Genomic DNA, 23,551 nt, shown 5'->3' on the forward strand with positions numbered 1-23,551 from the left:
CTATTCCTTGAAAGTTTTCATCCCTAGATGCATTAATTTGTGTGCCCTGTGCCCAGAATCCTTTAAAATTTGTAGGTAACTAATAAAAAAGCAGTGATGTGTAAGGGCCTTGTTGAATTACTGATGCAGATAAAAAAGAAAAAAATCAAAAACTCTTCACTCCTTCGCTTGAATCAGATCAAATCAGGCCCCAATCACAGTTTGTTTGGCACATTTTTTTTCCCCCCATGTTTGGTGATAAGTTCTTTTTTTTCATTTGTCAAGGCCACAGGCATCTTTAAATTGTGTATCACAGGGATGATCAAAAAATTTCGCCTGCATTACACAGACAGTAGCAGCTGGACACCTTGATAGCTCCGTGTCGTAGGCTCAGAATGATTTCATACCCTGCCAGATAACTTCAGGTGAAAGGAGAGAGTGGGAGGGGGTATGGAAAGCCCCAGTTGCTGCTGGATGTGCTGTAGTAGAAGAGGGGCGTTCCAGCAGAGCCCCAGCCTGTGTGGGGCGCGGAGTGATGCTGAATCACCCAGCAGAGTCGGGGTCACCTAATGCCATTTGCAGAACTGTGTAAGCTGAGATAAGCAGGAGAGAGATTTTAGGACTGATACAACCTTGTTTCATCCAGTGTACTAGAGGCAAGGAAAGCAGTAAGTCCATAGAGGACTGCGCACAGCTGCTATCAATACTCCTTGCCCATTTTGGGGTGTTGGCAGTCACCCCTCTCTTCTCTGCCATACTCAGCTTTGCCAGTGCGTCTGTTCCCTCCACACACTGCAGAGACCTAACTTTCACATCTTCTGAGGCAGGATTCATTTAAGGTGACTGGTGTTCGCTGTCCAAAATAACGCCGCCAAGAATCACTGGAAACTGCTGGGAAAAGCTTGCCTGCTCCTAAACCCCACAGCTCTCTTCCCCACTGGCCATGAACCACCAAGGAGCATCCCACCCAGTGTCACCTCTTTGCAGACAGCATGTAGATGGATATCCTCCTTCCTGCCACAGCAGAAGGCATGACACGGAGGATGAGATAACACAGATGGAGTGGAGCTGTTCACACAAGTCCCTGGTGCCGGGGGGATGGTAAGTTCATTTAAAGCAATCCTGCCTAACATCCCAAGTACTCAGAATTGTATGGTTGTTATTTTTTTTTTAAAAAGTGGCTTTTTTGCATCGTTTACTGAAATAAAAAAAAATAAATTACAAGGTAAGCTTTGTTTGGCAGAGATTTTGATTTGGTTGAAGTACTTTGACAAGGATAAATGCCTTCCATTACCAATATCCTGAGTTCTGTTCCTCTCCTGTTAAGCAAGGTACTCTTCTGGTAAGCCAAGGCAATGCTGAACACCTTGCCTGATAGCCCAGCAGCTGATGAGCATCATCAAGAGTGCTCTGAGCCCCTACAACCCCAGCCCCCTCCGTCAAAGAGCAGTGGTGAGCTGGTTTTGCAGTGAGCTTCCCCTTGAAGTCAGTTTTGCTCTCCACCACCACCCTAAGCCGTGCTGCTGGAGCTGAGGGATGACACCCACTGAGGTGGGAGGATACCCAGAGGTGCTCAGCATCTCTAGCCCATAATGAGTCAGTGTGGGCTGTCTCACCCAACAGAGATGGTTGCAACCCAGAATGGAGGAATATTCTAGTCTTCAGCTTCTTGATTTTAATGGGCCTCCTCAGACTGACGGGTACTTCTTTTTTGCTTGAAAAGGGGGAGTGAAGTGAACTCCACTTGAAGTTCACGAGCATTTCTGTGGTGCTGTTACTGCAGTCTACCAGCAACGTGCAAAAGCCTTTCCTCCCCTCCCCCTCCCACAGTCCTGAGGTTGTCCCTACTTGTTGCCACCAAGACAATGGGCCTCTGCAACCATCCAAGGCCACTTTCCAAGGCCAGCATCTCCTCTCACACAACTCCTTGATCTCCAGCCATCCAGGTTCAGAAGGACATCTGAGGGCCTTCTGACCCATTCACAAATGTGATTCAAATCAATCACATTGATTTCCAGGGGCAAATTAGACACCTAAATGTTTTAGGGGATCCTGACCTAAGGGTTTCTCTGTGAGAGAAGCACAACGTTATCACTAGGCTGTCTCAGCCCCACGAGGGTTTATGAAATGCTTAGCTAGCAAAACAAAAAGGATTAACTTCTTGGCTACAGCTTTCTGCCAAAAGATAGGCAGGTCGTGCTTCAATGCAGATGTCTTGGGAAAAAATGTGCAGTGCATTAGAGAGCTGTGACTCATAGAATAATTATCCTCGTTTCTCATAGTTTATTAATAATTTAAACCCAATCTTGGTGTTATTGATCTATCATTGAATCGGAGATTTATTTCAGATCTGTAGTCACTGAAGCAGTAAATTTAATCCCCCTTCCCCTCCCACCCTTCCACCCACTAAACTCACTTTATAACTAAAACATGATGTTTAGGCTGTTTCAGTAATAGGAGAGAGAAGAAGAGCTCAGAGGCCATGGGCAGCGGGAGCAGCCTTAAGCCCACAGACCAAGGTGAGCAGCATTAAGGTTCTGCTTTTAATACACCTTTTTTGACCAAACCATCCTCTGTTCATGCTCTCAGGGATGCCAAAAGGACCAAATGCTACTTTCTGGCATGTGCATCACAACCAGATCCTAAATCAGTTTTGCCTGGTTTAATGTGAGTTTGCTTGCCGGTTCCCACAGTTAACCATCAGTTTTGCATGTATGCCAGTTGTGGGTCCCAGTCCTGCTCTTTGTCCCCTGGAAACACAGACATGAGCTCACCAAGGTAAGAGCGCCTGCAGTATGCAGGCTGCTGCAAGGCGTAAAGCTCTTGGGCCTGATCCTAATCTTACTTAAACTGGTGAAAACCTGAAGCAGCTGCCTGGGTGTCCCAGGAGTACCATGAGTGTAAAATCAATTTAAGTGCTTGGAGGATCAAGCCTAGAAAACTGTAATGTGAAGACTCCTACAGCAGTACTCACTTGGCTGTACCATGTGTCTGGTGCGTTCACTAATATAAGCAGCAAGACTTGGCTTTTTAAAGGAGCCCAGGAATAGAAAACAGCATGCTTTACGGCTGTAAAGTGCCCAGAAGAGTGATTTTTGTAGGCAAATGAAATACATTTTTATTAGATCAATTGTAGTATACAGTTGGGGTGGAAAATGTGTTCTTGGCTGTACCAACTATTTCTCAGGTCTGAAAGAAAGCAGCAAATGTGCCCAAATGCTCGTCTTCTCTTTTCCATCTATATTAATAGGTACAATTAAAGATATTACCGGTCCCTGCCGGCCCACCGTTACTGCTGTCCTTAGACCCTGCAGCTGGAACCACAGCAAGTGGGGAGAGCCCTGGCCACAGTCGGGGCTCCTGCAGCTATGGAAATGTGTGACAGGGCCAAGCTGTCGCAGCCTTGCTCTAAAAAGTAAACAAGACGCAGTGTAACCAGGCAGAGAAGATGTGTTGGTGAGGTAAAGCACCCACAAACATGTGGTTTTAGCCTGTCTGATGTTTCTTGCCCAAGTGGGAGACATCCCTAGAGATGAACAGGAGGCAAACAAAGCACAACAAATACAGTGTAGTCTATAACTATGTTTCCAGGGGTATTATCCTTAATTAAATGGTTGTGAAGTTCAGATTTCCTTGCTTTGGGTTTGAGGGATTCTTGGTGTTTGGTTTAGGTTAGCTAAACCTGGAATAAGACCAGGGAAATGCTGCTGTTTCATTGATCCTGCAGGACAAGGGATGGTGCCAGCAGTAACACGTCAGGGTGCAGGTGCTGGGTGTTGCAGGGCTGCTGGGAGGGCAGCAAAGCCAGCGAAATCCATGGCTGGAAATGCTGCTGGGCAGCTGGATCCCTCCTGTCCCGATGGGACCATGGTCATCAGCAGGTCACAGCTCCTGCAAAGTCCAGGCTTGCTGGCATTAAGTCTTTCTCTTCCATGTGGCCTAAGAGACTTGGGTTAGATTTCACTCAAAGGTGTGAATTCCTAGAAACTGAAGCTTTCCTGCAGTTACAAAGCAGTGACCTCCCTTCTTCCCCCTCCTTGGTGAAATAGATGGAGTGAGCAGACACAAGTACCCATCACCACTGCAAGTGTGTTTTGAGTATCCACCTGTGATGGGAGCAGGTTCGGTGCCTCTCTCAGTACATAACCCTTCCTCCCACAGTTCAATCCTGCACAACCAGTTCAGAGGGTATTTTCAGTACTGAGCAGCTGAGCAGAAAAATTTAGCATCGCTACAGAGCACATTTCACCCAGAATATGTTATTTAATGTGTTTAGGCCTCATTGCACCCTGGCAAGGTGAGGAGATGCTTTTTTGTGCCCTTTTAGGAAAGGCTAACTAAAGAGCTGTGTCCCTGTCTCATCCCCCCGGCGCTAGGTGCCTACTCCTCCAAATCTCTTGCTGGAGGTGCCTGTTTCTTGCTGTTGACAATATTAGGCTCCTAATTCAGGCACTTAGTGGGATGACCTTGGGCCTTGGTTCAGCTCACACAAGTCTCCTGGCCTGTGGGACACCCTCCTCAAAAGTCCCAGGAAAGGTATTTGGAGCAGCAAGTCATGCTCAGCTGGCCCACGTTCTCCTCCGCCCAGGCTGGCTGCAGCAGGGGCACACAGTCCCCCCTCCTGGCACCCACCGCAGGCTGCCACGGTGCAGGAGCAGCTTCAGCACTGTGTCCCCATGCTGAGAGAAGTCCTGCTCTTCTCTCCAGCCACAGACATGCTCTCCAGGCATGTGGAGGGGTACTACAAGGCTGGAGAGAGCAAGGAGCCAGCCGAAACCCAGGAAGAGGCAGCAGCTGAGGACAGAAAGGAGAATAACCAAGCAGAACTGTGTGAGCAAGGTACAGTGCGATACTGGGAATGATCACAGCCACTGTGAGATAAATCCTGAGTTTTCTAGGTGCCCATCTGCCATCCTTTGAAAATGCCAGGCGAAACCGAAAAACATTTTGTTCATAAGAATGACCAAAGCATTTGAACTTCTTCTTTTGCCACTGTGGATCAGAGATAAGCACTATTTTGTGTTCACTGGGGACAAGTGATCTAGGGCCATAATAAAAACAAGGAGAGAAACATGAATGGGAACATTTTTGTCAGAACATCAGAGTCAGTCTCTAGGGAAGGGCCAAGTGGATGCATGGGAGTTCCAGCCTTAAACTGAAGGGTCACATCCCTCTTCCTCCCATGGCCTTTCTCCTCAGTTTTGACAGGTTTCTGCCCCATCTCAGCTGGGTGGGACATGCGGTGTCAGAGACCAGGAGGCAAGAAAGATGTGGTTTGGAGAAAAAGAGTTGGGAAAGGAGGTAAAAGAAGAAAAACTAGAAATCTGAGAGAAAGGGCAAGAAATACAAGATTAGAGAAGGAAAAAATACCAACAACTGTGGGGATATGAACAAAAAACTAAGAAGTACAAACCACAGGGAGGAGAGGAAAACAAGAATAGGGATTAGGAGAGAGGCAGGGCTGGGTGGGGTGTGTGGGAAAACAGAGAGTGAGATGTTGAAAGAGGAGGTGGATAGAAATTAGAAGCAAAACTTAGAAGAGAAGAAAATCATCAAATTTGCAAAATGAAAACTGCAAGGCAAAATGCGGCTGATTCCAGCGAGCAGGGGAGGTAGGCTCAGCAAGGCAACGCTCCTGGCTGTCCATTGAAAGTCTGATGACAAAATATTGCAGAGAAGGCAACTCCTCTCTTCTTCTTCTTCTGTCTGGATTTCTGCACTCAGGAATTAGAGGCAGAAAGAAGAAAATCTTGCTTTTTTTCTTTTTTCTTTTCTTTTTTTAGTTTTTTATTTTCACAACAAGCTTAGACACACATTTGTTAGGTAGAGAGTGGTTGCCCAGAGCAGGAGACATGCTCCATGGTGAGGTCTGCTCCAGGATAGATACCAGGCAAAAGGAAGGGCACAACTGCAGAGACGCTGCCTATGCTATCTCCCCTTGCCCACCCCAAACCTCTCAGTCTCCCATCACTGGGGTGTGGCGGCTTGAAATCTGCAGGAGGAGAATTCCTGGAAATCCAGCTCTATGCCTTTGCCTGCCCTGCAGCTCGTACCTCCATCCCTACTTTTGCTTGTCAGGCATTTATATAAATAGGATTAACATCTGCAGTTACACTTAAGCTAGGCTGCAAATTACACAGGCTATCAAGCCTTGTGCTTCAGGGCATACACTGATTACTATCGGAGGGGCAAAAATGAGTTTTTCCAATAACAGAATATTGCATGATTGACTGGGGACATTATGGGGCAGAGTGGATTAGCCTTTGCCATCAGTATCAGTTACATGTCATTATTGCATCAAAGCACCAGACATCGGTGAGCCACTTCCACGCAGGCAGCGCTGGAGGTGCCTGGGTCCAGAGGAGCAGGGTTGTTAAAACCCGCACCGCTTATAAAACATGCCTCCAGCAAGCTGTGCTCCCTGCTTCTGCTCACCTGCCTCCTGGGCTGCATGCCTTCAGCTGGCAGGAGCCTGCCCTCCTCTCCTTTGTCTCCTGGCTTTTCGCCACTCCAGTGGGATCAAGTGGTATCAGAGGATCTGGGCACCACTGTAACAGGAGGCTGGAAGGTACCTGACCGAAAGGTGTGCTGATCTCATCCTTATGGTGCTTCCAGGGGCTTGTGAGAGGGGCTGAGGTCCCCATCATACTCTGTGATGTATGAACAGCTTTGCCCACCCTCAACTTCCAGGCCATCTCGTTTCCTTCGTTTTGGCACCAAATGATCGTCTCAATTGAATGGAAAAGCTAGAGTTGGCAGGAAATCTAAAATAAGAATCACAATTAGCAGCTAAAAATTTAATTCCCCTTTCTAAGCCATTTCTAAATGTGTTAGTGCTTATTTATTGAACATGGCTTGACATTTAGACAGTTCCTTTTAATGCTAATAGGGTTGATTACCAGGTTGAATCCTACTGCTTTGAGGAAATGGCTGCTCAGTATTCAGAGCTGCCAAGCTCCCCCTGCACAGAGATACCCGCCTTTCTTCACAAGAAATATGTATTATTCAGTGCAAATATATTAAAATAAGGCCATCGCGGGAGAGAGGAGCCTGTGCCAGCGATGCTGCGCTGGCAGCCCATGCACGTGGCGTATGGCTGTGGGGTGCCAGAGCTCTGCCTTTTGGTGGCTAAAAGCTCCCTCCAGCACCGGCAGGATGGGGCCAGACCCTGTGCTGGGAACCGGGCTGGGGGTTGCCCTGGCTTGCTGGCTCAGCTGTGGTGCCAGGGGGCAACCTGGGTTCGGCAGGACCCGCCACCAGTGATGGGTGAGGAGCCCCAAGGAAGAGGAGGAGGAGGTGAGAGAAGCACCTGCAACAGGAGAGGAAGAGAAGGAAGAGGAATAAGAGGAAGAGGAAGTGGAGGCAAAGGTGAAGGCAGAGGCAGAGGACGAGGCAGAGGCAGAGAAAGAGGAAAAGGAAGAGGAAGAGGAAGAGGAAGAGGAAGAGGAAGAGGAAGAGGAAGAGGAAGAGGAAGAGGAAGAGGAAGAGGAAGAGGAAGAGGGAGAAAGCCACCTGGTCTCCCCCGGTTGCAGCCAAGAGCTGGGGTTTCCCACCCTTGCCCACTTGCAGTTCACACTCTGCGTTCAAGACTCTCGTCTTCCTCCTTATCCTACAGAGCCAAACACAGCAGGGACTCCTTCCAAATGGAAATCTAGGGGCAAGAAATGTGGGTGGGGATTTTTTTCCCCTAACAGTCACTGTCAGAGTATTTGCTTCAGTGTGTGTAATAAACCTTTTTGTGCTTCCTCTCCTGCAGATCAATCAACTCAACAGAAGTCTGATTGTCCTCCTGTTTTAAAATATATCATTGTTACTCCTTCAGAGCTGCTGCAAAATAGCACACATGTTAATAAGAATAGAATACAGCCTTACATTTACTTTAAATTAGGCCTTATAGGTGGAAAAGGTAGATTTTCAGAAAATAAGCCTCACCTCCACATTATCAAGTGTGCCATGTCGATGCAAAGCTGCTTGGAAGATGTAGCAGCCTCCAGAAATAGGGCAGGCTCCTAAATGCTGAGAGTGACAAGCCAGCCTGGCTAGACAAGCTTTGCCAATGGCTAGCCAAGTGCAAGGAGATTACCTTGATCTGGGGAGCAGAGATAACTGAGCTCAGGAATTTCCCCCGGGGGGTGATTACCTTGTAATAGGCACTATCCCTCATTCTCATTTCTAGCTAGGAAGGAGGTGTAAAGCAAGGTTCCTAGTTTGTGTCCGTCAGCCGGTAAACAGTCAAGGCATGGCTTTTAAGGCAGCCTTGGAAAAGTGCACAGGAACAAATGTCCCTGGAATTAAGGTGGCGACTTTTCAGCCAGAAGAGGCACTTACATATTGTGTCAGCAGAGTATCCAAGTGTTTGTTTTTAATTTACTGGGGGAAATCTTGAGTGAATCACTCAGATTTGGACTGACCATTCAAGCCACTGCTGCACATTTTCTTTTTTATGCTCTTCCATCATTCATAACCATGCGTTCTCTTTCAGTGGTGCCTTGGGGCAATAAACCCCAAGATGATCCAGGCTGGGCTGCAGGAAGGTGAGCTGGCCGCATTCAAACTTCCTTGTTCTGAGACAGCCACCACCAGGTCATGTTTCCACTGCACGGTGAGGTGCACATCAGAGGTCTACAAGGAGCACAAGGTGCATCCCTTGGTTATTAGCTGTGTTTCAAGAAAGACTTGGCCTCCAGCTGAGGATCTGCAGAGGAGACTTATCTGTGCAGGAGAAGGTGGACTGGACAGGTTTCCTCAGGTCCCAGACTCAGTGATGGGAGGAGATGATGCTGAGCCAGGTTTCTGCAGCGCATGCCTTTTGCTTTATGTCACTGTGCCCATCAGGGACAGCCAGCACTCAGCTGGCTTGGTGCTTTCCCTCCATCACTAAGGTCTGCTTCAGCAGCCACAAACATCATGGCTTCCCCTTCCACAGCAAGGGTATACCATGAGAAGGGGTCCATGCTCTGAAGTGGGTGGCCTGCAGAGGCTTTTGCTTTGGGAGCTAAAGGAAGAGGGGAGGCACCTGCTTGTGGGTCTTGGTGGAAGAGTTTTGAAGCTGAAAATCATGCCTGGTGTGTTCAGGCTGGAAAGCCACCCAGCAGCTCCACCTCTGCGATGCAGGGGGCTTCATGGGAAACGGTGACAGGCAGCAGCACCAGACGCCTCGGGCTACATTTAAGCTGCTTTTCTCAGTGGGAGGCATGGCCTGGTGTGAGGTGCAGGACATGGGGATGACTGCTAAGGGTTAGCCCCCAAAATACACCTGGCCCAGCATCCTGCCCTGAATACAAGATGGGCAACGAACAGATGCTCAGGAAGCAATACAAAAATAGATCAAACATTTGTTTATACTTCCTAGAATACTCTTCACTCCCCTAGTGGTCTGTGACTCAGGAACCTCTTGAACTGTAGACACTGTCCCTGCATTTAATAGCCCATGATGGATTCTTCTTCCATCGATTGGTTCACACCCTGTTGAACCAATGAAAATTTCAAACATCCACTGTACCCTACGGCAAGGAGTGCCACAGCTAAAAAATCTCTTTTGTTTATTTTGAACTTGTCACTTGATAGTTTTCTTTGATGATCACTCTCTTCCTTTGAACAGCACTGAATAATGTGAACAGCTGTTCCCCAGTCGTGTCACTCTTCCCGTCACGAAACTCGGTCATATTTCTTCTTCAGTCATTTTTTCTTCCAAGATAAAAAGTCTTAATCTATTCAGTCATTCCCTGAATGGAGGCCCTTTTATGCCTTTGATCACCCTCAATTGCCTTCCTCTGTAACTTTTCTATTTCTTCTGTATCATATTTGAGATTGGTGAATCAGGACTGCACAATAGTATTCAAGAGATGGGAACCCACAGATTTATACAGCAGCATAATGATTTCCTCTGTTTTGCTCTCTCCTCCTTTCCTAATAATTTCTAGCTTTCTGTTTGCTTTTTTGATTGCTACTGAGTGTTGAGCTGACATTTGCATAGAGCTATCTATTATAACCTGAAAATTTCACTCCCAAGTGGAAATAGCCAACTCAGAGCCCATCATTTTGTGTGTAAAGCTAGGATTGTCTTTTCCCATGCACATCACTTTATATTTATCTACATAAGATTTCATCTGTGATTTTATTACCCTTTTGTTCAGTGCCATGAGGGTCTTTGTGCAACTCTTCATAGTCAGCCCTTTGCCTCGACCACGCTGAATATCAGCAGCAAACTTCTCCTCTTCCTGCTCACTGCTATTTTGAGATTATTTATGAATATTTTGAAAGCATGGGACAATGTTTAGGCTGATTTAGCAGCTTTCCCTCTCAAATTTGAAGTGCCAGGTCCCAAAGAGAGGGAAGAAATGCAGTTTCCTAAGCTCTTGCGGTGTCGTTGGAGATCAGTTTGTGTTCCTGGGAATGGATGGCATTGTGCCCAACCAGCATGTGTACTTCTCCCTTTGCACGGACTGGAGTGGATGATCCCGCTTGCTGGGATGTGCGTCTGCCCCCTCCACCGGTGGAAGATGGATAGGGTTATAGTGGCCCTTTCTCCTGCTGAAGCTGGGCCCAGACACAAAGAGATGTGCAGAAGTCCTGGGGGCCCAGGAGAGGAGGCAGAGGGGAAGCAACGAATGGCAAAGCCTTTCCCTGAGAAAACCTCTGCACACAAAGTTGTGAGATGGCAAATCTTCCTTGCAAAAAGCCATATGGGAGCCTGTCGAGATTGCCCAAGTCATCCAAGGCCAGCATCAGACAAGAAACCTCTGTCCATGGGAGGAGAATACGAAGATGGTGGGACAGCAACTGCCCTCTGGCTGGGCAAGGTGAGATCCAGCTGGTCAGTTAGCAAAAGAAACCAGAAATTATGAATGACAAGCACTTTATCAGTGCTGTTTTTTTCCTGGGAAGCAGCAGCTTGCAGCAGTACCCAGGGAGGGGTCAGCAGCAGGGGGCAACAACAAGGGGCACTTCTTTCTGCTGGGGGCATCCTTGTTTGGGGGAGGAGGCTGGAGAGTTGCCGCTGCTATTTGTAGCCAAAAGGAGTCAGGCAAGCATCACTCCAGCACCAAAGGCGGGCATGAAATTAATTCACCCAGGGAAAAAAGAGGAGAGAAAATGAACAGCTTCACTGGAGGGTCCAGTGGTCCACCTCAGAGCCACAGGGTCGCACAAAGTATGTTTTCTCCGTGACCCCAGTAATTTCTTATCACAGCCTTTTGAGCCAGGCAGTGCAGGATTTGCCAGCTCTTTGGTGAGATGCCTTTCAGAAAAGGCATGTGGCTTCCAGAGAAATGCTCTGTGGAGGCAGTTTGATGCTCCTGCAGCTGTAAAGGGAGAAAGAAAGATAGTCTCTCTTCTCTGATAATGGAGCAAAAATTGCTCCAAAGGGCAGAGGCTCTCCCCTTTAAGAGACTTAAGCTTGACCATCAGAAAACCAGGACCCCTTTGATGAGAAAAGAGCAGTGACTCAGGCACGAAGTATATCTTCAACTGTGGGAAGACTTGTGTCTCCTGGCAAAAAAAACTTGCCTGCATGTGAAAAAAAAAAAAAAAAAAAAGTTAAAAAAACAGATCCACAAAGCAAAACAGAAATTCAAGAAAAGGCCAGTGGCAGACCCACTGATACTGCAGCCATCGACTCCCTCCTCCTCTGACTGGGGATGACACTCAGCCACCTTAAACACAAAGGCAGAAATCTCCATTTCCATCCCAGCCTTTCCAGTGCTGGCCATGCCGATGCCCGCTCCAGGGACTGAAACCGGGGGCTGTGCCTTGACGTCTTGCTTGTTTAAGGGTAAGGTTTGGGGCTGGAATGGCTGTGCGGTGTGCCCAGTGCCAGCCCACTACTGATGAACTACACCAGCTTGGTGCACACATTTGCACAGCCCTGCTGTAGTGATAGGGAGTAGAAAATTAGTCCCTTCGGTTGCTGGTTTTCCCATTCATTTTCCCATTTTTCGCATTCAAATTTCCCATTCCATTCAAGTCAGAGCTGGAGGCTCTTTTCCTTCTTCTATCAATGGGAGGTTTTGGGAAGGAATGTGTAATAAATAATACCTCTTCTCACAACCAGAAAGTCAGATGTGGATTGTAGACAGAGCACAACTTTTGTACAAGCAGCAGTGGCAGCAGCCCACGTAGCCAGGCCAGTGCAAACCCACAATGCAAGCAAATAAAACCAGAGTATGCAGTAAAAATGTACAGGTGCCATTCCTCAGACCTGGTGGCACCAGGGTTTGTGCTGCCAGCCAGCCCTGGTCCACAGCTGGCTGATGGAAGAGGAAAACCCACCTAGAAAGCAACCTGGGGCAAGATGGGGTGGCTTTGGGTGACAAGACTCACAGCAGAAGGCGTCAGAATGGCTACCATAAATACCACAGAGAGAAAAAGAGGCCTTAAAGTTAAAACAGACTTAAACTGCTTTTGAGCAACTACCATAGAATCATAGAATGGTTTGGGTTGGAAAGGACCTTAAAGATCATCCAGTTCCAACCCCCTGACACGGGCAGGGACACCTTCCACCACACCAGGTTGCTCAAAGCCCCATCCAGCCTGGCCTTGAGCACTGCCAGGGATGGGGCATCCACAGCTTCCCTGGGCAACCTGTGCCAGAGTCTCACCACCCTCACAGGAAAGAATTTCTTCCTAATGCCTGATCTCAATCCACCCTCTTTCAGTTCAAAGCCGTTCCCCCTTGTCCTGTCACTACATGCCCTTGTAAAAGCCCCTCCCCAGCTTTCCTGTAGGCCCCCTTTAGGCACTGGCAGGCTGCTATAAGGTGTCCCCAGAGCCTTCTCTTCTCCGGGCTCAACAACCCCAGCTCTCTCAGCCTGTCTTCACAGCACAGGTGCTCCAGACCTCTGATCACCTTCGTGGCCCATCTCTGGGCTCACTCCAACAGGCCCATGTCCTTCTTATGTTGGGGTCCCCAGAGCTGAACATAGTAGTCCAGGGGGGGTCTCATGAAAGAGGAGCAGAGGGGGAGAATCACCCCCCTCGACCTGCTGGCCACACTTCTGATGCAGCCCAGGATCTAGTTGGCTGTCTGGGCTGCAAGTGCACATTGCCAGGTCATGTTGAGCTTCTCATCCACCAACACCCCCAAGCCCTTCTCCTCAGGGCTGCTCTCAATCCATTCTCTGCCCAGCCTGTATTTGTGATTTGTCCCAGCAGGATGGAAGAGAGCTAATCATGAATGTTTCCACCACAAATGGTTTGCAAATGCAGGGGGGGTTTCCTTTCCTTTCCCTTGAAGTTTCTCCATATTAAGATTGCCTTAAAAACTGAGTGTGCCTCGTTTTTTAATGTAGTTTCTGAGGGGGTTGTTTTTAAAGAATAGACAGGAGCTGCTTTTTTAAAGTTGTTTTAAAAGTTTTAAGATTTTAATCCTTTTAAAAAGGCTTAAAGCCTTTTTTGCTCTTTTTTCCACTTTCTCAGTGCTTCACAGGATGTTAAAAGGAGGCCAAATTAAAAAATTGTCCACATTTTCATGTGAAAAACAACACCGAGTTCTGAAAAAGGAAACATAAACATGCCAACTGCATTTATTTGGGAGCACAGATAACTAAATATAACCTACGTTTGCTGACATTACATATATACATATTTCAGCCTGGAGAAGAGAAGGCTCTAAGGAGACCTGATTGCAGCCTTTCAATTCTTAAAAAGGGCTTATAAGATGGGGACGGATGAAGGGGGGTGGCTTTAGACTGAAAGAGGGTGGATTGACATTAGATATTAGAAAGAAATTCTTTCCTGTGAGGGTGGTGAGGCACTGGCACAGGTTGCCCAGGGAAGCTGTGGATGCCCCATCCCTGGCAGTGCTCAAGGCCAGGCTGGACGGGGCTTTGAGCAACCTGGTGTGGTGGAAGGTGTCCCTGCCCGTGTCAGGGGGTTGGAACTAGATGGTCTGTAAGGTCCCTTCCAAGCCAAATAATTCTATGATTAATTCTGTGGTTAAATAAGAAAAGGAGTTCTGGCATTACACTAAATGCAGTGGCCTTGACTGCCTTTATGGGAACATCATAGACTTAAGCCCAATTTAGTTTTAAAAAAACTAATGACGCTGATGCTGAATTTCCTTTGTCCTCTGAGGAGACCACCTGGAGAGAAGACTCCACAAAGTGCACCTTTTGCAGCAGTCCTGAAAAGCCAGTCCCAACAGTGGTGGATCTGAAGGAACAGCCCCAGGTAAATGTGAGTCTACCTGTACCATGTGAGCATGCCTGATGCACAAGCTGCTTCCTGGCAAAAAAAAGGAGAGCTACCACCCCCTGACAGCAGCAGAGAGGAAGGGGAGAGGGATGTGGGCCGAGGGAGCTGGAGGGTGAGGAGGAACCCAATACACCTAGGTGCCCCATGCCAGGCCCACCGCCCATGGCAGGCACTGCACCCCACAGATCTTTTGCTGCCGGAGTTATAAGGAAGTGTCTGATGCTGTCATTCAAAAGCTGATGCATGAAGGTGAAGTGGAAGAAGAGCTGGAAATCACTCCCCATGCCAACCCTGCCCAAGCTGAGCTGAGGAGCAGCATCAAGGAGAAACTGCTGCAATGGTAAGGGACTGAGGGAAACTAGCCCCAGACCCTGGTGGGAGGAGGAAAGCCTCATCACCAGGTTCCTTCACTCTGGTCCCAGAGAATTTGTCTGGTAGTAACCTACTTTTGGCATAACACTACTGCCCACATGTACCAACAAGCATTGAGGCATCCTCATGTCAGTCCTGTGATGGTATCACTGGCAGGAAAGATCCATCACCCTCTCTAGGCAGGACATGCTGAGCAGGCAACAGCACTGAATGGGACCAGAATAAAATGTTGGACCAAGACAGTTCAGTGCTGCCAAGGCAACACTTGCCTGAGAGTCCTCGAGCCGCACATCTTCACTGTAGAGCCCTTAGAAAGGCACTGAACGGCTTGATGAGCCATACCTAGAGCTGAGGGTTCAGCAACCATCTGCAGTTTTGGCAACTGAAGGTTTGTCCTTCACAGATTAGGAAGCTCCCTATAAAGGGGGGTGGAGCCACATGCTTTCCCAGATGGCAAAAGGCTTTCCCTAGTCAAACCCCAGGTAACTGTTCTCTCCCGAGAGACCCTGAAGGCATCTGACACTGTGCGGGGCCTCCCTTGCCTTGCAGCTGCTTCAGTCCCCACACCCAGCACCCTTGGACATGGATATGACTTGCCAACCTTCTCCCAGGCTTCTCAGTAGCAGAAGGGTCTAACTCCTGCTTTCCCCCCCTAGGGATGCATCTTTCCCAGGGCACACCACAGGTGGCCATGGCTGGGCCACAATGGCCTCAGTAATGTGAGCAGAGACCAACTGCATCACTGGAGTTATCCACGTTTTGTTGCTGTTTCCCCTTTCCTCCCACTGTTTTGGTCCTTTGGGGTCTGCCTTTTAAGTGCCACCCTATCTTCATGGGAATGACAGCTCACACTGAAGTTTGTCTCAGTTACAGAGAGGCAGTACAAGGTTCAAGTGCCGCTCAGGTCTCTCCAGGTAGGACCCGGTTGGAGCTTTTTGGTTAGGGTCTGTCCTCTGGCTCTGCAGGGGTCAGCAGTGTACACGGTGTGCAGGGCTTGGTCCCATCAGACATGCAAGCTGAGTTTTGCCTGGAGAGGCCAGCGTGGCAGTCGGGGCACAGCACACAGGTGGAGCGAGGCAGGGTGCCCAGCCACACGCGTGGTGAGCTGCGTGGGCAGGATGTCCCAAGGGCTGGTCACCCTCCCTATGCACGTGCATAGCCATGCTTTTCCCCATCACCTGCAGCTCTCCTTGACCCAAGGGCAGGGAAACAGGCATTTCTACTGCACGATTCATCAGACCTGCAATGAGATGGATCTCCCGTATCTCCTCTTTGTCTACAAAAGCCATCGATGGTGACAATCTCATATACAGGCATCTGCACTGCTTCAGGTGAATCCTGATATAACAACCCATGGTACTTGATTTCCCTTAGATTGAGTGGGTAGTGTCATCGGCCAACAACTTGGTCTTAGTTTTACCTTCCCTGGTTTTGATTTTAGGTTGGATGAAGGAGGCTTTGAGAACTACAGGGAAATACTTCAGCAGTGCCTGTAATTTTTTGCCTGTATGTACGTTTGCTAGTGAGTTACTGTTATTGCTGGTCTTGACCTGGAGCCAGAAGCACACGGTAGCTTCAGTGCACCTAGAGAAGCAGCAGAGAATGCAGTCCTTTGAGTAGTAAAAGGTGCCATAATCTTAATTATGAGTGGCCAGGGACGTTCATAGTTACCCAAAACATAGAACAAGGCCTGTGATCTCCAAGCTATTTGTCCTCTGGTTGAGAGGAGTAGGAGATGCAATGGAAGAGGCTTGGTAGTTCATGTCTAGTATCCTTTGGTATAAGTAATTCTCAGCTGCTCATGGGCTTGATGTTTCATTGTTTTAAGCAAGGAGATCCCTTACATTTCTTAGGAAAGCCACCCTGCAGCATCACAGACCCTACCCCATCCTTGTTAGGTAAGATTTTCCCTTTCCACTTATTTCTCCTCAAACAAAGCAAAAGACAGAAAAACTCAGCGCTTCCCTCCCTCCATCCCCCCTCTTTTCCAAATAATCCATGATGCAAGGCTTGGAGAAACAAAGCTGCATCACCTTCCCCTCAACAACAACCTTCTAAAAATTTTTAAGGGACCAGAATCTCACTCAGACTCTCCAAACAAAACAAATCCACTGTCAGACTGAAAACTGCCCCTTTCAAAAGGCATCAGCTGACATCAGCACTTCCAGAAGACATACTGGAGCCGGACAGTGATTTTGTTGTCTGTTGTATACAGGTGGGTATAGCCTGTTGGATCTCTTCTTGTGGCTTTTCAGGCACGGTTTGTAGAAAGCTGCATTGTGTTGGGTCTGCTCATACCCCGTGAGAGTTTTGCAGCTCTGGTCAAGGTCATTTAGGTATCTCCTATGAGATATGGAGAAGATTCTGATTCAGCAAAATGTTAAAATGATTATCAGTGGGTGCACTAAGTTGATGGGACATACCAACTTGTGCCTGTTTCAAGATGGACTTAATCAGGTGTTCATGGCTGAGGTGGAAAGCTGAATCTGATGTCCCTGGGTTCTACTGGGATGGTGTGTGTACAAAGGGTTTTACCTATGGAGTATCCTATGCAGTTTGAAGGCTGTGATCCCCCCACGTCAGTGATCTCCTCTCCTCAAGTCAGTGATCCCCACCCATAGTGAAGCCTCGGACTCTGCTCTACTCATTTCCACACTTTCATTCATCTCTTTTGATGCCAGGCTGCCCTATCCTAACTGTCTAGTGGGGTCAGATCCAGGATCCTCAGCTAGGAAACATAGAATCATAGAATTATTTAGGTTGGAAAAGACCTCTGAGATCATTAGGTCCAACCATTACCCAGGACTGCCAAGTCCACCACTAAACCATGTCCCTAAGCATCACATCTACACGTTCTTTAAACACCTCCGGGGATGGTCACTCCACCACCTCCCCCGGCAGCCTGTTCCAATGTTTGACAATCCTTTCAGTGAAGAATTTTTTCCTAACATCCTATCCAAACCCCCCCTGGCACAGCTTGAGGCTGTTTCCTCCTGTCCTATTGCTTGTCACTTGGCAGAAAAGACTGACCCCCAGTAGATGAGTGCTCCTGGTCCCAGGCCAAGCCCCATTCCAACAATTTAACACCACAGGCAAAAGCTTTACAGGGTCCAGGCAGCCTTTCATTCCTCAGGAGGGACATCACCACCATGTCCAGCAATCGATGGGGTGTCCCCTCCACCCTTGCTGCCACAAGAAGCAGCTCCCCAGGGCATTTTGTCTCAGCCCCAGTGACACTGGGAGGGCAAGCAGAGACAGGGGCTGGATGGTATCCCCCTGCCAGCTCAGCCCCCTGCAGCATCACTCCTCTCTTCCCTTCCCTGCCTCTCCTCTCCTCTCCCTTCCCAAACCAGACAGCATTGCAGTTTCCACAGGAGTGCAAGAAAATTACCTGTGATTTATCACACGATCAATGATTTTGTTGGCTTTTTTATTTTCGACATAGAAGCGCATTATACTGCTCTCCCCTCCTGAAATACAGGGGTAGCAAATCCTCCTGTCTGGGACCGTCTGTCTTTTTAGCCTCATAAAAAGCCTGAAAAATAAAAGCAGGAACAAAATCGTCAGTTTGTTGCTTTTTTGTTCCACTCCATGCCTTACCACCAGGAAGTAATTCTTAACTATTCTGCAGAGCCAAAATGTGCATCTCCAGGTTATGAATTGGTGCCACAGTTAAAACTGGAGTCAGCCACTTCACAGGTGCCTCCACCTGGGAGCCCTTGTGGATGGGTCCCCCGGGTCCCTGCGACAAACAAAACCCAAGCACAGCCCCTTTCTGCACATGAGAGCTAACTGCTGCTTTTAATGACGATGTTGGAAGGGAACACAAGATATCCCCTCTTCCCCCCTCTCCTAGCTGCTCTCCGTTCTTCCTGTAGAAGCAGGCAGTAATGCTGCTTATTCTTATTAGAAAGCATTAAACCCAACTCCCTTGTAATGCTGGGAGCTAAGCCCTCAGCAAAGAAATGTTTCTATTTCACTTGTCAGTGTATTGCAGGATAAATTTGTGTCTCTAATGGAAAGAGGGCCCTTGGCAAATTATATCATCAGAGAGCAGCTAATAACATAAAATAAGAAGAGCTGAGCTTTGTACATGAAATGCAAAAACATAGAAGTGAAGGATGAGTTTTCCTCAGTTATTTAAAAGGATTTAATTAAAAAGTAATCAAACAAACAAAAAACCCAAGGCTAGGTGGAAAGCAGAGTGTGATGGCCTGGCAATGCTCGGGGTTGGTATCAGTGTGGAGGGAGGAAGGCCTGGGGCAGAGCATCCCCATCCCGGTGTGCAGGCAGGCTTCCCCTCGGCACCTGCCCCACACCCCTACCTGCCTCTCACGACCTCGCCTTTGCTCCTGCAGCTCTGCCGTTCTCCTGAGCCCGTAAGATGACATTATCTAATGGACAGACATTTTTTCTCCTGTTCCTGCATGGAAGCGGTCAGGTTTAGTATCCAGCAGCAACAGCACTTGCTGGGGGGACAGCCACAGGAACACCCTGCCTCAAGGCGGGCCACCGTGAACCTCCTCCCTTGGGGCAACCCGCCTCAGCCTCCTGGGCTGGCTACGCAACTTGTGCTGCTCTTGTGAGGAAATGAGCTCTGCAGAGCTGGTTGCCTTGGGGTTGGCTGTCTGAAGGGTGGTGGAGGCTTAGGTCACTTCCCCCCCAGACACTGTCCCACAACAGTTTTCTTCCAAAGCATCCTTTCTGTGGGGGTTTTGTGGGCTCGTCTTTCCTTAACTGTTTCTGAGCTACCTGTCGGGCAGCATGGCCACTCTCACCACATTCACCAAGGAAGCCCTCTTCACCTGTTGCATCCCGGAGGATAGCAGGTATCCAGGGATCAGAGCTGCCTTCAGGAGCCATGGCCACGGGGTCTGCTTCCACCCTGATGGCCACCTGTGGTAAGTGCAAGCCCAGAGGTGACACCAGGTGCCAGCTTGTCCCCAACCTGCCCCCAAGGCACCCCAGGGCTTTAAGGCACGTTGAAAGCATCTTCATTTTTTTTTCCAGTTTTATATTTTCTATGTGAAAGTGCATGAAAAAGTGGGAGGACTGTGCTGCAGTCCACCAGAGTCATGTGTCTTCTTGTGTTGTGCACCAAGGTGCCAGGTGCGGGCACTGTGCGTGGCACAAGGGCACTTGGGGATTGTCCTGTCTCAATTGCCAGTGACATCTGTCCACAGACCCTGGTGTGAGGATGGATCTTGGCCAAGGTTGGCCTCATGGCCATTGAGGTGTTTTGACCCCATTACAGTGCAGGGATCAGGGTACATCTACTTTACCAGCTTCCCATGGAGCCCCAGGTGGCCACGCTGGAAAGATGTGGGCTTATCAGCTGCAGGCGAGGAGAAGCCGCAATAGCCAGGGTCCGTTAGCTTGAGATCAACATTGCTTCTGGTTCGTTTCTCATATGCAGTGAGTGTTCCTCACTAAATAATTACTTAGGTGAACAATTTCTTGCAGTCTGGGTTGTAATATGAGGCAGCCAATGGCTTTAGTAGAAACTGCTGGTGTCTCAGCCATCAAACACTAATTTTCAACACCCCACCCCCAGTCTCCAGTTTGCCTTCAGAAAGGTAGTATCTGGGGGGATCAGTACATCCTGTTTCAATTTTACAACTCTTCCCTGTGCTGAGACTAATTAACGGACATCTTAAATGTCTACCTGGCTATTACAAATCATTTTAAATAGCTTTTGCAATCATGCTTCCATCACACTCCTGCAGTCCTACCATTTGCCTGCAGACATGTTGGCCTTTCATCCGTCACGCAGCAGCCAGGTTTTTACAGCCCGGCACCGAGGCAACCCCTGGCAGCACTAAACCATCACTGACCCCACCACAGGTCTCTCCTGACCACACTGGACCACATGGTCCCCATCAGCATTAGCCAAGCACCAGCTGCTGGCTTGCCACCGAGCTGGGGCAGGCTGCTACGACCCTGCCAGCCTCTCCCAGCACTTGTAAATTCAGGGCAATGCTAGGTCACCATTGACATTTAAGAAAAAGACAAAAGCAGAACACCAACAGCCTGTGGGTAGGTTGTCTGTTCTGTGTATGGACCAGTTTCAGGCTTGTCCACGGCCAGAGCTGTAGCACATCATAGCTGTAAAGATTTCTTTTTCCCCTACTGTTTTTTTTCCAAATTGCAGCACAAGCTAACACTGGGGCAGGCCAAGCTGTTCTCGCAGCCCGGCGAGAATCACCTTCTTCACGCTTAGGTGGGAAAAACTCAACGTAAACATGCCGTGAATGACAAAAACTGTCCACGTACCACGGCTGGGGGGATGCTCCAGTGCCCTGAGCCACCTACCCAGGCTGTCATGAGATAGGGAGTATCAATGTGCATCTGTATGCCATAAATACGGGTTGCTTTCCCCCACACGCTGTGTTTCTCTCTGTAGTTTGGCAAGTCCATTTCCCCTACCCAGCCACATTCATGACCACATGTGCATGCATAGAGGACCTGTTTTTCGCATAAAGGTTGCCAGAGCAAAATAATTTGCCATGTCCAGGGAATTTTAGAAGATATAGACGTGCAACAGGAAGAGGGAGACTCACACACACGGAGCACACGCTGCACTAGAGGATTTTCTCTACCCTTCAGGGACTCATTGCTCTGCTGGGAGCCAGCTAATTTCTGTAGGGTGCTTTTAGCATATGACAAAAACTACTACCAAAACCCAGTCCCTGACTTAATGCATCAGGTCCCAGCAGTGACTCTTGGATAGAAAAGAAGTTTGGTCCAACTGCAGGCAAAGGATGGCATTTGGGACCAGAAAGTTGTTGGCTCTGGATTCATCCAGCTTTGAATTTGTCCCCAGGACCACCCTGGACCCCTGCACTGGGATCTGCTTGGGCCAGGCAGGGGTCAGCCCAAAGCACTGGAAGTGGTACGACTTCAGCCACCACACTCACAGTCCTTCTTTCCACTCCATCACCGTGAAACCGAACAGCCACATCACCATTACAGTCCCGGCTCAGGATCAAACTGACTTTGATGGCAGCGATCACATCTATTTCAACATGGGTCCTGGCTCAAGGTGAGCACTTGCTGTGGTAGCCCTGCCTGGCCAGCTCCTGCCTGCCAGCTCCTCGGAGAGCAACAGCAGCAGGGAAACCACCCAGTGGAGATAAGCTTGGGGCTGCTGCATAGGACCGGTCACAAATTTTCAGGTGGAAAAATCACCATTTCATTCAAAAGCAAATTTCCTGCCTGTGTGAATCTTAATGAAATTCCCTTTCAGGAAAGCATTTAGATAAGATTGAAATGCTGTCGCTGAAGGGTAAGAACTGCAAGTCTCACAAATTCATTTTGAAACACTATTTCTTTTCAAAACATTTATATTAAATGTCAATACCAACACAAAGCTCCTGATTTTATCTAAACAGCATTTCACTTAATGTGAAACGAGCATCTGGGGAGAGGAATGCCAAACTCTTTTGGTATTTGCTGTCACTCAGGCTCCCCACCTCTGACCCTTCCCTGGAGATGGAAATGATGTGCTGGCCAGGGCTCAGCCCTGCTCAGTGCTGGTACAACCGTCCCAGCCCACTGGTGTGCATCCCTGTCCTTTGCTGGATGCAAACACGAGTGGTCAGCTCTGAAACGCAGGTCACACAGCACCAGGAGCTTGTGCTTGGTGGGGGGCTGTGGCCTCAGGGTGAAGGATTCCCGTGGTCTTCCTCAGTGCAGGCACGAACCAAATCTTGACAGTCCTCAGAGCAATATTCTACACGTGGCCACAGATGTATTGCTAATGGAAAGAGACATCTGAGGTAGCTATTCAGAAAGGTGGCAACAATCCAACGTCAGTATACGGAACCATAAAGCACTGACACCTGCTCTCGATCCTCCAAATTCAGACTTCTTCTAGGACCCATCGCTACGTCTTCCCTGCCCCACAACTTCTGGGCAGCCCACTCCCACCGAAGGAGGCCAGAGCACGACTTTGGCTTCTCAGCCCTCCTGTACGGGCACCAGATCACCTGCACAGGGGAGCTGTAGGGTTAGGGCACCCCACAGGCACGGAGGGGAAGGGCAGCCTGGACACGCTACACAGGTGAGCATGGAAGGTTGGGTGACAAGGTGTGCTCTGCTCTGCTACCCTGCCTCCCTTCAGGGGGTTCAACGTTAATGCCCTTTGCCTTGCAGAGCCTCTCTTCGCTGTTGAAAGACCCAGAGACAAGTCACCTACTTGAGTGGCCAGAGAGTGAAGAGGAGCTCTTCCTCCAATCCAAAAAGGTTCAGCTGGGGAGCCTGCTGTCCAAAATACAGAGCGCTGCAATACCTTTTGCAACCCCTCTCTCGGTGACATCACTCCTCTGGTTTCTGCTGCCTGCCTGAAATACTGAAATGAAGACATTAGGACTCACTGCAAGCAGTTACATCAGCATTTCAGGTCAGCTTCTCCTTCATAAAGGCAATAACAGTCACTCTGTGTTGCACACAGAGCTCCCTTGTCCAAGCTCACAACACCTGTCCTCCTGTACATCAAGTCCTAACGCCAAGCAGAAGCACTTGCTGTATCACAGCATGGTCATGGGGTTACATGTGGAATGTGCAGGACTTTGAAGGAGATGGCTTCCTTCCTACAAACCCACACCCAGTGCGACTGACCAGCCTGCTTTGGCTGCCAGAGACACGGGTCGAGAGGGGGTGACAAATGACAGCTTGGGTACAGGGACCAGAGGTAATCCAGGAGAGGGAAGATGAGGTACCTGTTGGGTTTCAGGGTTCCAGTTGGTGGTAGATGGGAATTCCCATGGCTTAGCGGCATGGCTGGCCACCACCAAAAGGGGCCACCTCATTCTTTTTTTGTTGTTGTTCTATTCAGAGGTCTTTGTATTAAAGATATGATTCACTTCACAGTGTTGGCTTGGGTTTAGGGTTCAGCGACGCTGAAAACATAGGAGGGTAGGAGAAAGCATTTGTGGACACAGGGCTGGATCTACCTGCAGTCACCACACGATCTGCCTCCGCAACAGAGTTTTCCCCCTTTTCCTAC

General features: G+C 48.8%; 1 protein-coding gene across 1 annotated transcript in view; it reads right to left on the reverse strand.

Moving 5' to 3' along the window:
• The window catches only part of CBY2 (chibby family member 2), a 50,841-nt gene extending 43,447 nt beyond the window's left edge, over positions 1 to 7,394 (reverse strand). The window contains exon 1 of the mRNA XM_080375839.1: positions 1 to 7,394. This exon is cut by the window's left edge and continues 43,447 nt beyond it. The gene's annotated coding sequence lies outside the window, so the exon portion shown is untranslated.
• Between the last annotated feature and the right edge of the window lie 16,157 nt (positions 7,395 to 23,551).

The sequence above is a fragment of the Falco punctatus genome, assembly GCF_963210335.1.
Source record: "Falco punctatus genome assembly, chromosome: 2".
NCBI lineage: Eukaryota > Metazoa > Chordata > Aves > Falconiformes > Falconidae > Falco > Falco punctatus.